At 38.7% G+C, this 14,695-nt stretch overlaps 1 non-coding gene and 1 pseudogene across 1 annotated transcript; both read left to right on the top strand.

Annotated features, from left to right (window-relative positions):
• The window catches only part of LOC112323156 (ubiquitin-conjugating enzyme E2 variant 1 pseudogene), a 60,301-nt pseudogene that overhangs the window by 42,103 nt on the left and 3,503 nt on the right, over window positions 1-14,695 (top strand).
• Window positions 11,899-12,035, top strand: LOC112296239 (small nucleolar RNA SNORA2/SNORA34 family). Its single transcript, XR_002973866.2, has one exon. It is a non-coding gene; the product is annotated as a small nucleolar RNA SNORA2/SNORA34 family (small nucleolar RNA).

Here is a 14,695-nt window from a genome sequence, read left to right on the forward strand (position 1 = left end):
TTCCCTCTAGCTACATTCAGTCTCAAGATAATTTCCATCTAGTCTCGTGGGACTCCCAATTCATATTTCCAGCCCAGACCTCTTCCTGAACTTCAGATTCATATATCTGTCTAATTGCTGGTCATATCCATTTGTATACCTAATAAATATCTCAAATTTACCATGTTCAGAGTTTATCTTTCTCCCCCACAGCAATTTCTGCTCCTGCACAGCCTTTGTGTTCTCAAGAATGTCAACTCCATCCTGCCAAGTGTTCAGACCTTCACATCTCCCTTTGGATCCTCATTTCCCTCCCATCTCACATTCTGTCTATCAGCAAATCTTGTTGGCTCAGCCTTCAGACTAGCCCAGATTGTGGTTGTTTTCTGGAGCTCCACTGCCATTACTCTGGTCACCGACACCATTCTTTCACCTGGATTGTCACAGTGGCCTTCTAACTGACCTGCCTGCTTCACTCCTTTGCTCTTCCTACAATTTATTCTTAACACAGAACCCAGAGTGATCCTGTTAGATCCTAAGTCAGATCACGTCACCATCCTGCTCAAAACTACAGTGTCTTTCCATATTATGCAAAGTAAAATCCTAAATTTTACAGCAGCCTACCAATCCCAAAGAATTTGATATTCTTTCCTCTCTGACCTCGCCCCCTAGTGTCCCCCTTACTTCCCTGCAGCCATGTCGATCTCTCTGTGGTTCTTCCAACACAACAGGCATTTTCCATCTCAGCGGGGTCTTAGCATCTGCCGTTATTCCCACCCAGAATGCTCATCCCTCAGGTATCCATATGCCTGACTCCCTCACCCCACTGAGGTCTTTGCTTAGATGGCATCATTTCAGGAAGGGTTTCTTTGCCACCCTATTCAAAAATCACAAAACATTTCCCCAAACAGCCTAAGCACACTCATTCTTCCTATATTGCTTTAATTTTTTTCCCAAAGCACTTCTTAACAATTAGTCTATGATATTTTTTTAATGTTACTTACTTCCCAAGCACCTAGAACTGTGCCAGGCACATAATGGGTGCTAATAAATATTTAGTGAATTAATGTCAATAGATCACCTTGAAGAAGAATTACTATGTCTCCTCCAAAAAGGGGCATTGGGATAGTGAGAAGTCCGAGGGAAGGGGACCACCTCCAGGAGAAAAAACAGTCTCCCATGTGAGTCAATCAGGGTTCTTTTCTTTGACCTAAAGGACTAAAATAAAGCATGATCTTAGGAAGAGTAATTACCACTTACATGAGAAGGCAAACTATGAGTGGAAATTACTGAATCAATAACCAGCCACTTTATGGTCCCCACATCTGCAGATGCTAGATCAATCAGATGCAAGATGCTGAATAGTTGCTGTGACTTGTATGAACATATAAATGGCACAACTATAATAAAGAGTATCAGAAATTAATAGAGAATCTTGAAAAGAACATGAATCAAAATTCCTGAAAATAAAAAATATAACTGATGTCAAAACACAATGGATGAGTTAAACAGCAGTTTAGATATAGCCAAAGAGAAGATATATCTAAAGAATTTAACCAACACTTGCTGAAGAAAATAACAAGAAGAAAAATATGAAAGAGAGGTTAAGAGACAAGGACAATTAAATGAAAATATTTAATATATTAATAATTGATGTCTCAGGGGGAGAAAATTGAGGAATGGAAATACTTTAAATGATAGTGCCTGCAAATTTGACAAAACAAAAAAATACCATATGAATCCAGGAGGACCCAGAAAGCACAGTGAATCTTAAGCAAGATACTAAAAATAAGTGCTGCCTGGAAACATCGTGGAGGAACTGCAAAAGAGCAAAGGAGAAAGACCAGACTTCTCCACGGCAGAGATGGAACTTAAAATACAACGATTCACAATTATAAAGTGTGGAGAGAAATTCAGTCAGCCTTTAATCCAGCATTCCACAAAACTGTAATGCAGGAACAAAAGCAAAATAAAATATTTATGAATTTACAAAATGCGAGAGTCTATTAACAAAAGACTTATCTCAAAAGAACTTTTATGTTAACCTACTTAAAAAAAAAAAAACACAACCAAAAATGATTCCAGTTGGAGGATGCAGGACAGAATGGTAGAAAAAAAAGATAAATATTTAAGTAAATCCTAACAAGCATTGTTTGTACAAAATTACTGCAAGGGTGGTTAAAAACTATTAAGTACCAGCTCAGAACTCCAATATCTCCCTACAGTCTGGAACCACCACCAGAACTGCCATCCTCTACCAGACCTCAGTCTCACTCTGCCCAGAATATCAAGGCGATTTCACTAGTTTGCTGAGGCTCGTTATTCATGCAGTTCCCATCTTCCAGTGGCCCTCCTCACAGTCCCCAGCACCGACTCTGACCTCTGTGTCTTCTCCCTCACCACAGACTAGTTTCTGTTTGGGCCCCACTTCTCGGTGTTACAGTTTGGAAGGTGCCCTGGACAGAAACCAGCATCACTGTTGAGCTCCTCTTGTGCTGCCTGCTGTCTGTTGCCTAAAAATGGTCACTTCACAGATTTTGTACAGGTTTATAGTTGTTTTTAGGAGAAGTTACTTGTTATTCCCTCATGGCCAGTACTAAATCCCTAACCATTCAGTTTTTTAGCCTCTAGCCTTCTTTTATGCTTATAAATTGTAGCATATAAGGCTATCAATTTTCTTCAAAGCACTCTTTTCCTTGCATTACTACAAGTTTTATATAATGCTTTCAATGTAATTCAATTGTTTTTCTTCCTCATTCATTGTGGTTTCTCTTTTGATATATCACTTAAAGTTGTAATTTTTAAACAAAAGACATGTACACAAATCTTCATAGCCATTTTATTCTTTAAAGCCAAAAATAGGAAACAAATCAAATGATCATAGACAGAAAGAGCAAACCAATTGTGTATTAATGCAATAGAATTCTACTTGGCAGTGAACAAACGAAGTTCTAATATGTGTAACAATGAGATGAAACTCAACAACATTGAGCCATAGAAAAGATGCCAGACGTAAAAGAGAACAGATAGTGTGATGCCATTTAATAGAAATGTATCTAATAGTTAAAGCTAATATATGGTATTAGCAACCAGAATAGTGCCAGCCTTGGGACTGGGGTCAGGGTGGGAGGTTGCAGGTATTACTTGGGAAGCAGTAGTTTGGTAGGTATAAAACTCTCTGAAAACTTGTGAGAGAAATATAGCTTTAATGTTTCTTTCATGCAATGTAACTTCCAGTCCCTCAATCCCAGGCATTCCCAGCGCTTCCTTCCCTGCTCCTGGGCTCTTCCATGACACCCTGGTTCTGGTGCAGCTCTAAAGCACCAGAGCAGGGTACACCCTGACCATAGGCCATTGGCCCCCAGATGCCATTGCTGTTGATTGCAGCACCCCTGCTACTTCTGCACTACTCCAGGATGCCTGCTAGACATGCAGACATGCCAGATAGCCTTTCCTCCAGAGTGGAGACATTTTTCTAGAGAAGTTACTGGAAGGCAGAGTCCAGAGCCCCTGTATGTCTTTCTCTCCTCTCCTCAGCTCAAAGAGAATCTATTGGGTTTGGGTTGGGGACAGTGGGGTTCATCCACTCTTACTTCTCCAAAGTGTGTTTTCTCTTACAAGCATGAATCCATTCCTCCTTTAGAGCATAGGCTTTTGGAAATACAGCCAAGAGAAAACATGTCTATGGGCAGTTCTCATTCTCCACCCCACCCTACCCCTTGAACGGAGCCCTAGCTCAGAGTCAACTCTTTGGAAAGTAAGAGTATGTAGAGAAAATAAAGAAGAAAACTCTACACAGTAATGTCAAAATACCATCTCACTCCTATTATTGTTCTATTCTCTAACTTTCTGCTTTATGGAAAACTCAGGCTCCATTCGAAATTCCAGTTAAAAAAACACTCAGATATTCCTTTTTCTGGAATAGGTTTTACAGTGTGCTCATGATCGCCTCCCTTTCAAAACAGTCCCATGAGGCTTCTTTAGAATATCTTGCTCATCGTAAATGTTTTCTTGACTCAGAGGCGACCAGTGATGTAACAGGATTCATGTTGCTGAATATTTACTGCCATAGGCACTGGAATCCCAGCTGTTGGAAGCAGGACTGTAAGCTTAGATAATCTGCTTGGCAGTGTGCCCTCAGTCTCCCTTCTGTTCGTTGTCACCTTGATCTGAAGTGCACACAATGTACTTCCTGGGCAGAAAAGGCCCACACCCTGGCCAAGGTGTTTCTGTTTGATTCTGAAAATGGGTAAGAGTTTCTGCTTAGCTCTTGGCTAAGATGGGTAAAGGACAGGTGAAGTTGTTGAAAGGACCAAAGGAAAATATTCTTTGGTAATAGCCAATAAAACATTTTGCAAAATGTACTGACATAAAAAAGCATGTAATTGTGAGGCAAGTATGTAATTGTTTTAGAATTACTTTTTTCCTTGAATTTCCTAGGAGCTGTCTCTGACCTTCTGTCCTGTGATTCAAATCACTGCTAAAGAAAAAATAATCCATGCAAATGAGAACAAAAAAGACACAGAGTCCTTTTAATCCCATCAAAAGTAACAAATGCCAGTGTATAAGAGCTTTGTTGAAATGCAAGGTCAAAATGAACAGACTGAATTGTCTTTTAAGGGCAATCAATTAGAAATAAAACATTCACTCAGTTTCTTCTTGTGTTGACTTTTTGGATTAAGGTTGGGTACCCAGTTTCCTGTGAGCCTGGTGAGCCTCAAGGCCATCTGTTTTTTTATTTATCCAAGGATATGCCATACAGACCTTCTGGAAAAAAGCTCCTGATGCCCCTCTGATGTGCTCCATGCCCTCCATCTCCAGCCCTTGCCTGTGTGTGGGTCACTGAAATAACCCATCAGCCCAGCACTGTCTCATGTTGCAGAGTTTCACAGCCTGCATGCCACATACCAGGGTAGAAGAGATGCTCTGCACTGAAATTATCTTCTCTACCTCTCTTGAGAGTTATAGTTTTGACAAAAAACCAGGCAAGTAGGATGTTTTGAATCTTTTGCCACATTCACATATCTCAGAATACTAAAAGTATAAATTACTCTTTCCCAAGACTCCCTTTTCTTTATTTTTTATTTTTTTTTAATTTTTATTGTTATTCAATTACAGTTGTATGCCTTTTCTCCCCATCCCTCCACCCCGCCCCAGCCGAACCCACCTCCCTCCCCCACCTCCCCCTTGATTTTGTCCATGTGTCCTTTACAGTAGTTCCTGTAATCCCCTCTCCCCACTGCCCCCTCCCCACTCCCCCCTGGCTATTGTTAGATTGCTCTTCACTTTAGTGTCTCTGGCTATATTTTGTTTGCTTTTTTCTTTTGTTGATTATGTTCCAGTTAAAGATGAGATCATACCATATTTGTCCCTCACCGTCTGGCTTATTTCACTTAGCATAATGCTGTCCAGTTCCATCCATACTGTTGCAAAGGGTATAAGCTCCTTCTTTCTCTCTGCTGCATAGAATTCCATTGTGTAAATATACCATACATTTTGGATCCACTCATTTGCTGATGGACACTTAGGTTGCTTCCAGTACTTGGCTATTGTAAATTGTGCTGCTATGAACATTGGGGTGCATAGGTTCTTTTGGATTGGTGTTTCAGGGTTCTTAGGGTATAATCCCAGCAGCAGAATTGCTGGGTCAAAGGGCAGTTCCATTTTTAGTTTTCTGAGGAAATTCCATACTGTTTTCCACAGTGGCCTCACCAGTCTGCATTCCCACCAACAGTGCACTAGGGTTCCCTTTTCTCTGCATCCTCTCTAACATTTGTTTGTTGATTTGTTTATGTTGGCCACTCTGACTGGTGTGAGATGGTACCTCATTGTGGTTTTAATTTGCATATCTCTGATGGCTAGTGATGCTGAGCATCTTTTCATATGTCTCTGGGCCCTCTGTATGTCTTCCTTGGAGAAGTGTCTGTTCAAGTCCTTTGCCCATTTTTTAATTGTGTTGTTTGTCTTCCTGGGGTGGAGTCATGTGAGCTCTTTATATATTTTGGAGATCAGGCCCTTGCCAAGACCCCCTTTTCTAAAATGTGGATAAGCGACTAAAATTTATTAATGTCTTTGCCTGTCCATCTTTTGGCAGTGAGTTAGCATCAATATGCTTATTGGAGATGAATATCAGAAATACAATTGCCTGCTTAATTAAGAGCTAAAAACACTAATTTACTAATCTAAGTTATCTCTGGAGGTGATTTCTTATTTTATAAACCTATGCACCCCAATGTTCATAGCAGCACAATTTACAATAGCCAAGTGCTGGAAGCAATCTAAGTGCCCAACAGTAAATGAATGGATCAAAAAACTATGGTACATTTACACAATGGAATACTATGCAGCAGAAAGAAGGAAGGATGTCCTACCCTTTGTGACAGCATGGATAGAACTGGAGAGCATCATGCTAAGTGAAATAAGTCAGGTGGTGAAAGACAAATACCATATGATCTCACCTTTAATAGGAACTTAATCAACAAAACAAGCAAGCAAGCAAGCAAAATATAACCAGAGACATTAAAATTAAGAACAATCTCACAGTAACCAGAGTGGAGGTGAGGGAGGATAGTAGGGGGAGAGAGGGGAGGGTTTTCAGGAACAACTATAAAAGACACATGGATAAAACCAAGGAGGGTGAAATCAGGGGAGGGACATGGGGAAGGCTGGGGTGTGTGTATGGGGGGGCAGGAAATGCAGACAACTGTATTTGAAAGCAATAAAATAATTTTTAAAAAGAAAAATAGTGGTTTTGATCTGATGATAACTGTAATTTTTTTATTATTTTATTTTTTATTGAATTTATTAGTGTGACATTTGTTCACAAAACCACACAGATTTCAAGTACACAACTCAACAAAACATCATCTACACACTGCATCATGCATCCAACACCCCATGAAGAGTCTCCTTCTGTCTCCATTGTCCTAATTTATCCCCACTTTGCCACCTCCACGTACCCCCCACCCTCCTTTCCTTCTGGCCATCATCACACTGTTGTGTGTGTGTGTGTGTGTGTAGTTTTTTTGCTTAATCCCTTCACCTTCTTCCATCCATCCCTGCAAATCTGACAGCTATCAGTCTGTTCCATGTATTCATGCCTCTGATGCTCTGATATGACTTTGTAATTTACATGTTACTAATGCTTCATTCACTCATTCTATTAGAATAAGTGGGGTGAGTTATTTTCTGATTTAGAGTAATGCTGTGTACCACCTTATATTTTCCTCATACTTTAATCTAGGTTGACAAATAGTCTATGTATCAAGATTCATCAGGTGACTGTGTGGTCCCAGTATATATTTTGAACCAGTAACCAGTATATGGTGCTCTTTTCCCATAGCACAATGCATGGGTCTTGAATCCAAATGGGACTGGCCACTCTGTTATATCTCATTCTATCCCTGCAACCAAAGGAGGACTATTTCTACCAGGGTAAGCAACAACGAGCCCCATGAATTGGTATGGGGCCTGTCACTTGGCTATTCAGGCTGTTCATGCTCTTGAACCTGTAGACAGAGGCGGTGTTGCTTTACTGGCTATGGTTAATGATCTGAATGTCCAGTGGAATCAGGTTTCTGGAACACCACTGTAACAGAGAACATCTGAAATCCAGGAGGTTCTCTGTGTCCTAGGGAGGCTGACTCCTCTAGGCTGTCTGGGAAACACTGGGGGAGGCTTGGAGGGTGCAGCAAAGGAAGAGTCAGGGTCCTCATCCCCTTCCCTGTCTGTTTTTGGTGGTGGCACCATCTCCAGCAGCAGCTATGCTGCTTTGTGACTCCAGCTCTCACTGACAGGCCTGCCATGAGTCCAGCTTCTGCTGGTGACCCTGACCTTGGACTCTTGTCTTATCACTGCTTTTCTTGGTCTCTTCAGCCAAGGAGTGATAGTAGCTTTCTGCTGTTGCTAGTCTCTGGATGGCATCACTGTCCTGTGGTTTGGTGTTTTAACTCTTCCATTACATATGCACCAAATTTCCTGTATTAAATTCTCTGTCTTAGATACCCAAGGTGGTTTTTCTTTTTACCTGGTTTTATCTTGTCATGTATACTGACTGTCCTCTCTCATTGATCCATATGTAGTCTCTCTAGAAAATACCAACCTCTAAGGAAGGTGGTTACTACCAAACACTGAAGAGCCCAGATCCATATTTTCTCCTCTGATGTCTCTTCTGAGAATTGGTGCCCTAGACACACAAGATGTTTAGTTGTTGTAACAGGAAGTATTGGGTAGATTATGATAAGGAAAAACTGACCCAGTGGCTTACAATATTATTTTAAAGATTTATTTCTTGCTCACACTACACATTCATCTTGGATAAGCTTTGGCTCTGCATTGATTTTCTTCTGGGATCCAGACTTGATGGCAAAACATCTGGCTTGTAAGCTTCATGTCTGAATGGTCCACGTTGCTGCTCCAGGCAGGGATGGGCTTCACAGGAGGGTGACTAGGATATTTGGCATATGGTAACAGGCATTAAAATGCAACATGACCAGACAGAGCTCCATCATCTTAACCCCCTACTCTGCTCCTCCACCTGTTACTATTTATACGATGTCACCATCATCCACAGTTACCTGAGACAGAAACCTATGTTTTGCCCCAGTCTCACTCTTTCTTCAGTACCTTTCCCTAGAAATCACCAAGTTCCTTTGAGTCCATCTCCTAAGTATTTTTCAAACCCAATCCCATTCCCAATATTCAAATTCAGATTGCCATCCTGTTGAAACTGGTGCCCCTGCCCCCAATCTTGCTTGCCTTCAATCAATTCTCTCCAGAGTAGCCAACGTGGAATCAAAGTATCCTCTACATGCTGACTGACCTTGTCTATGAAGCAGTAATTTACAACTGTATTAGACACAAGGCCTTGTGGAAAGGAGGAAGTAATCTTGTTGGCCTAAGTACATGAAAGATCATTAATGCTGTGTTAAAGCTGCTCTTCTACAAATGATAAGAAAAAGTTATGAGATGTTACCATTCCTGCTGCCTTCAGAGCACAAGTTGGAAGTGCAGTTGGAGGCTGGCCATGAAGGCCACATCCTGACAATCCAGCATCCTTCCTTGTTATTGTATTTATGGAGCCTCTTCCAATATTACTAGTATTTCCAAAGGTTGAGTAGTCTAACTATTTATATTACATTTGCTATAGATGATTATATTTTTCCACTCAAGTTATAAAATGGCAGAAACTGATTTCTCCTATAATTAACTGAAGTCTAAAAATATTGAGTGAATGTTTTGTTGAGATAAAGCTTTTTATTATGACACTGTCTCTCTTTGTATATGAATATCAATTTTAGGGAGATTAATGCTGGTCTGGGTACCTAATACAGACAAAATATGAAGTGTAATTTTCTACACATCAAAGAGATATTTCTGTGGCTTATGATCATGATCATGTCACTCTCATGCTTTAAATACCTCAATAACCCTTCCTTGCTCTTAGAATAGAGTCAAAACTTCTTAACCTGGTTTAGGAAGCTCTGCATAGCCTGTCATTAGTTAGTTCTTCAGCCTTATCTCAACCAACCTGTTGTTTCCTAAGGATGCTGCACTTTCTGTCCCTGCAGATTGTATATACATTGCTCCCTTGACTCAGATAACTCTCCCTGCCCCTTCTCTATCTGAGTGCTCTTCCTCCTAAGTTCTGAGTCTGGCTGTCTCTGACTCACCCTTCACAGTTCACCTTGGCTGTCCCTTCTCCATGCCTGGTCCCCAAGCATGGATAAAGTCCCTTTCCTTCTGTGTGACCAGAGATCACCTACTTGATATGTACTTGATCATACCACATACTTGTTTACTTTCCTATATCACCCACTAGACAGGAAGAGCAGAAAGAACAGAGGTCATGACTAACTTAATAAATGAAATGATGATAGTAGCTGACATTACTAAGCTAATAATTATATTAAATGCCTTATGTGACATATCTCATTTAATCTTCATAAAGTTTGCATTCATTAGCAACAGAATCTGATGCTGCCTAATTTAAATACAAAATGAAAAGTTGGGAAGCAGGTGGAAAGATGCAGAGAAATTCACAGAATCAAAGGAAAAGCTCAAAACCAAGTTGCAGGATGCATGGCAATCAGAGGTGTCCTGAGAATCTAGGACAGTATCTTTAAGGTGCAGCCCTCTAGCTGATAGATACCAAACAAGTCCTCATGTGAAAAGATCCCAAAGCTTCATGAAAGAGGGGGTATATTTCTATAGAGAAAATATTTTACTGGCTTTTTGAGGTGTGATTGTAAATAAAATTATAATGTATTTAAATTGTACAACATGAGTATTTAATATACATAAACATTGTGAAAGGTAATTTAACATATTCTTCCCCTCACATATTTACTTTTTATTTTATTTTATTTTTTATGAGAACGCAAGTTGTATTCTCTTAGCAAATTTCAAATTACACAATACAATCTTATTAACCATAGTCATTATGTTACATATTAGATCCTCAGGCCTTATTCATCTTATAACTTAAAGTTTGTAACCTTTCAAAAAGTTTGTAAGCAGCCTCTCCCTCTTTTCTTCATCTCACAGACTGGTGACCATCATTATATTCTCCATTTCTGTGATTAGTTTGGGTTTTATTTTTTGGTTTCCACATGTAAACTTACCATACAGTATTTGTCTTTCTCTGTCTGATTTATTTCAATAGTACAATGCCTTTTGGAATAATAGGTGTTGTTGCAAATAAGAGTATTTCCTTTTTTAAGGCTGAATAATATTCCATTATACATACTTAAACCATATTTTCTTTATCAATTTGTTGGTTGAGAGATACTTGAGTCGATATCTTGGTTATTGTGAATAATGTTGCAATGAACATGGGAGTGCAGAGATCTCTTCAAGATAGTGATTTTGTTTCCTTTGGATACACACCCAGAAGTGAGATTGCTGGATTATGTGATAGTTCTATTTTTAATTTCTTGAAGAAATTTGATATTGTTTTCCACAGTGGCTGTAACAGTTTACATTCCCACCAACAGTCTGCAAAGTTTCCCTTTTCTCCAAATTCTTACCGACAGTTGTAATCTCATATCTTCAAGATAACAGCCGTTCTAACAGCTGTGAGGTGATAGTTCCTTATGGTTTTGTGGTACATTTACCTGGTGATTATTGATGTTGAATCTTCTCATGTGCCTATTAGCCATTTGTAGGTCTTCTTTGATAAAATAGTCTAGGTCCTTTGCCCATTTTTATACTGGGTTATTTCTAGTTTTTTGTTGAGACTATATTTTTCTTTGTATATTTTTGATACTAACTTCTATTTGGATATGTGATTTGCAAATATTTACTACCATTCCATAGATTAACTTTTAATTTCTTGATTATTTCCTTTGCTCTGCAGAAAGCTTTTAGTTTGAATTATTCCTTCCTGTTTATTTTTGCTTTTATTGCCGTCGCTTTTGGTGTCAAATCCAAAAATCATTGCCAAAAACAATGTGAAGATTACCCTCTATGTTTTCTTCTAGGAGTTTTCAGCTTTGGGTCTTATGTTTAAGTATTTAATTCACTTTCAGGTAATTTTTGTGAGTGGTGAAATATAGTCATCCATTTTCATTCTTCTGCATGTTTTTTCACCACTATTCATTAAAGACATTATCCTTTCCCTGTGTATATTTTTGTCTCTTTATTGAAAATTAATTGACCATATATGCATAGGTTTATTTCTGGGCTCTCTATTTTGTCTCATTGACCTATGTGTCTCTTTTTATGCCAGTTCCAGACTGTTTTGTAATATAGTTTGAAATCAGGAAGCGTGATGCCTCCAGCTTTGTTTTTCAAAATTGTTTGGCTGTTATGGGCATTTTGTAGTTTTATACAAATTTTAGAATTATTTTCTTCTATTTCTGTGAAATATGCTATTAGAACTTTGATAGGGATTGCTTTGTTTTAGTAATATGGACTTTTTTGTCCCTGAATCAAGGCCAGCAGTTTGCTGAAGCTGCTAGTTTCAAGCAGGAGCCTAAAGCAGTGTCTTTCTATGGTCTGTTGGCCATTTCAGAAGTTAGGAAATGTAATGGTCAATTCATTAGAAAGAAACATCTGGGTAAAAAAAAAATGGACTTTTAATAACATTAATTCTTCAAATTCATGAACACGGAATATCTATTTATTTGTCTCTTCAGTTTCTTTCATCAATACCTTATAGTTTTAAATGTCTAGACTTTTTATTTTCTTAGTTAATTTATTCCTAAGTATTTTCTTGTTTTTGATGCTGTTGTAAATGTGATTGTTTTCTTCATTTCTCTTTCTGATATTTCATTGTTCATATATAAGAATGCAACAGATTTTTCTATATTGATTTTGATTCCTGCAACTTTACAAATTTGTTTATTAGTTTTAACTGTTATTTGATGGAGTCTTTAAAAAAGTTTCCTCTATATAATATAGCATCCACAAACAAAGGCAATTTTACTACTTCTTTTCCAATTTGTATGCCTTTTAATATTTTTTACTTGTGTAATTGCTCTGGCTAGGACTTCTAGTACTACATTGAATAAAAGTGGTGAGAGAGGATGTCCTTGTCTTGTTCCTGATCTTAGAGGAAAAGCTTTCAGGTTTTCATTGTTGAGATGGTGTTAGCTGTGGGCCTGTCATATATGGCCTTTACTATATTGAGTTATGTTTCTTCTATACCCAATTTGTTAAGAGGTTTTTCTTTTTTATCTTGAAGGATATTGAATTTTCTCAAATGTCTTTTCTGCATCTATTGAGATGATAGTGTGATTTAACCTTATTTTGTTAATATGGTGTATCACGTTAATTGATTTTCTGATGTCAAACCATTCTTGCATCCCTGGAATAAATTCAACTTGATAATGGCATACAGTAGTCCACCTTTATTTGCAGGGGATGTGTTCCAAGACCTCCAGTAGATCCCAGAAACCACAAATGGTACCAAACCTTAAATATACTCTGATGTCCTTATATATACATAACTATGATAATGTTTAATTTATAAATTAGATACACAAAGATATGAATAACAATAGCTAATAATAAAATAGAACAATTATAACAATATGTGGTAATAAAAGTTATGTGAATGTGGACTATCTCTCTCTCCATCATCACCAGTCTGTCTTAGAGAATATTTCATGTGTGCTTCAGAAGAATCTATATTGTATTACTTTTGGATGGAATGTTCTGTATCTGTGTCTATATATCTGTTAAGACAATCTGGTTTAACTTATAGTTTAAGTCCAATGTTTCCTTATTGATTTTCTGTTTGGACATTGATGAAAGTGGGCTATTAAAGTGAGCTAATATTAATATATTGCTGTATTTCTCCCTTCATATCTGTTTATATTTGCTATAAATATATATATCTCCCTGGGTTAGGGAAATCTTAACATATAAATTGATCTAATTGATGGTGTCCCATAACTCCCTTAAATTATATCCATTCTTTTTCCAAGTTGCTCTCTATTTGTTCTTAGTGGCTCACAGGATATGAGGGTGAGTCCCAAAGCAGAGGATTACAATTAGCACCAGCATGCAGATTGGTTAAAAGCTAGGAGAGTATGCAGTTAAACAAACAGGTGTTTTAGCCTGCTCCCTCTGAACTGAGCCCTGGGGGAACAGCTGAGACCAGCATTCATGTTTGTGCTCATTAATAACTGTCTCTTTGTTACTGTCCTGTGGGACTCATGAATGCAGCTTCATTGGCTATCAGAGCCAAGCATTCTAGGGGCCTGTCTCTCCCATGGGCTGCTTGATTTACGACAAGCTTCTTCCAAAGAGATTCTGGCAACTTACTTTATTGTTGGGGCAAGCCAGAGGGAGAAGGTAGGGCAAGTGCCCACCAAATTTTTGGGATTCAGGAGGATCACAGCCAGCAGCTAGATGTGTCTAATTAGAAGCTGGACCTAGGCAGTAGCCTGTACTATATGCAGCCCTACTCGAGGGAGTCTTAGAAAAGTGGGATTTTGGCACCCTTCCTCTGACTGAGCCCTGGGGGGATCACCATGGTGAGTACTCATGCACTTCTTAAAAACTGCTTCTTTGTTTGCAGGAGTCCTGAACACCAGCCCTATTGGCTACCAGGGCTAGGTGTTTGAGGAGCCCATCGTTCAGGTGGAAGCCTTAAAAGTTGGGACATTAGACCTTTTGCTCCTCAGGGAGAAGCTAGGAGTTGGGGTTCTCTCCCAGTTACATGCCACTGTGGCAGAGGTGGGGTTTACAGAAGAGTGTGTCTCAGCCTTTCCTACCCATCTTGATGTGGGTTTTCTTTCTCATTTACCCAAAGTATAGGAGTCACTCAACTCATTTCTGAATTTCTCTCAGAGGAAATGGCTCTGAGTTAGCTCTACATTCAGTGTATCTGTAGGAGAATGGAAATTCTTTATGTCATCATCCTGGTCTGAAGTTTACAAAGGAAATTCAATAAAAAGGAAGGAAAGCTAGGCAAAAACATACTAACATAACAACCCTATGAGATACTCTTATTTGTTGATGACAAAATCGATACTGTGAGTGATTAAGTAAATCATTTAGGTGGTAACTGGCAGAGCCAGGCCTTAAACAAGTCTATCTGACTAAAAAACCCATGCTTGTAACCAATATGCTATAATGACCTCTTACTCATCCTTCACCCTCAGTGACTGGTACTGTACTAGCACAAAGGGAGCATTCTATAAATATTCCCTGGTGGTTGAATGAAAAGGTAAATAAATAAATTAATAAAGAGAATGGCAAGTGGTCA

This window comes from Desmodus rotundus, chromosome 3 (genome assembly GCF_022682495.2).
Source record: "Desmodus rotundus isolate HL8 chromosome 3, HLdesRot8A.1, whole genome shotgun sequence".
NCBI classification, from domain to species: domain Eukaryota; kingdom Metazoa; phylum Chordata; class Mammalia; order Chiroptera; family Phyllostomidae; genus Desmodus; species Desmodus rotundus.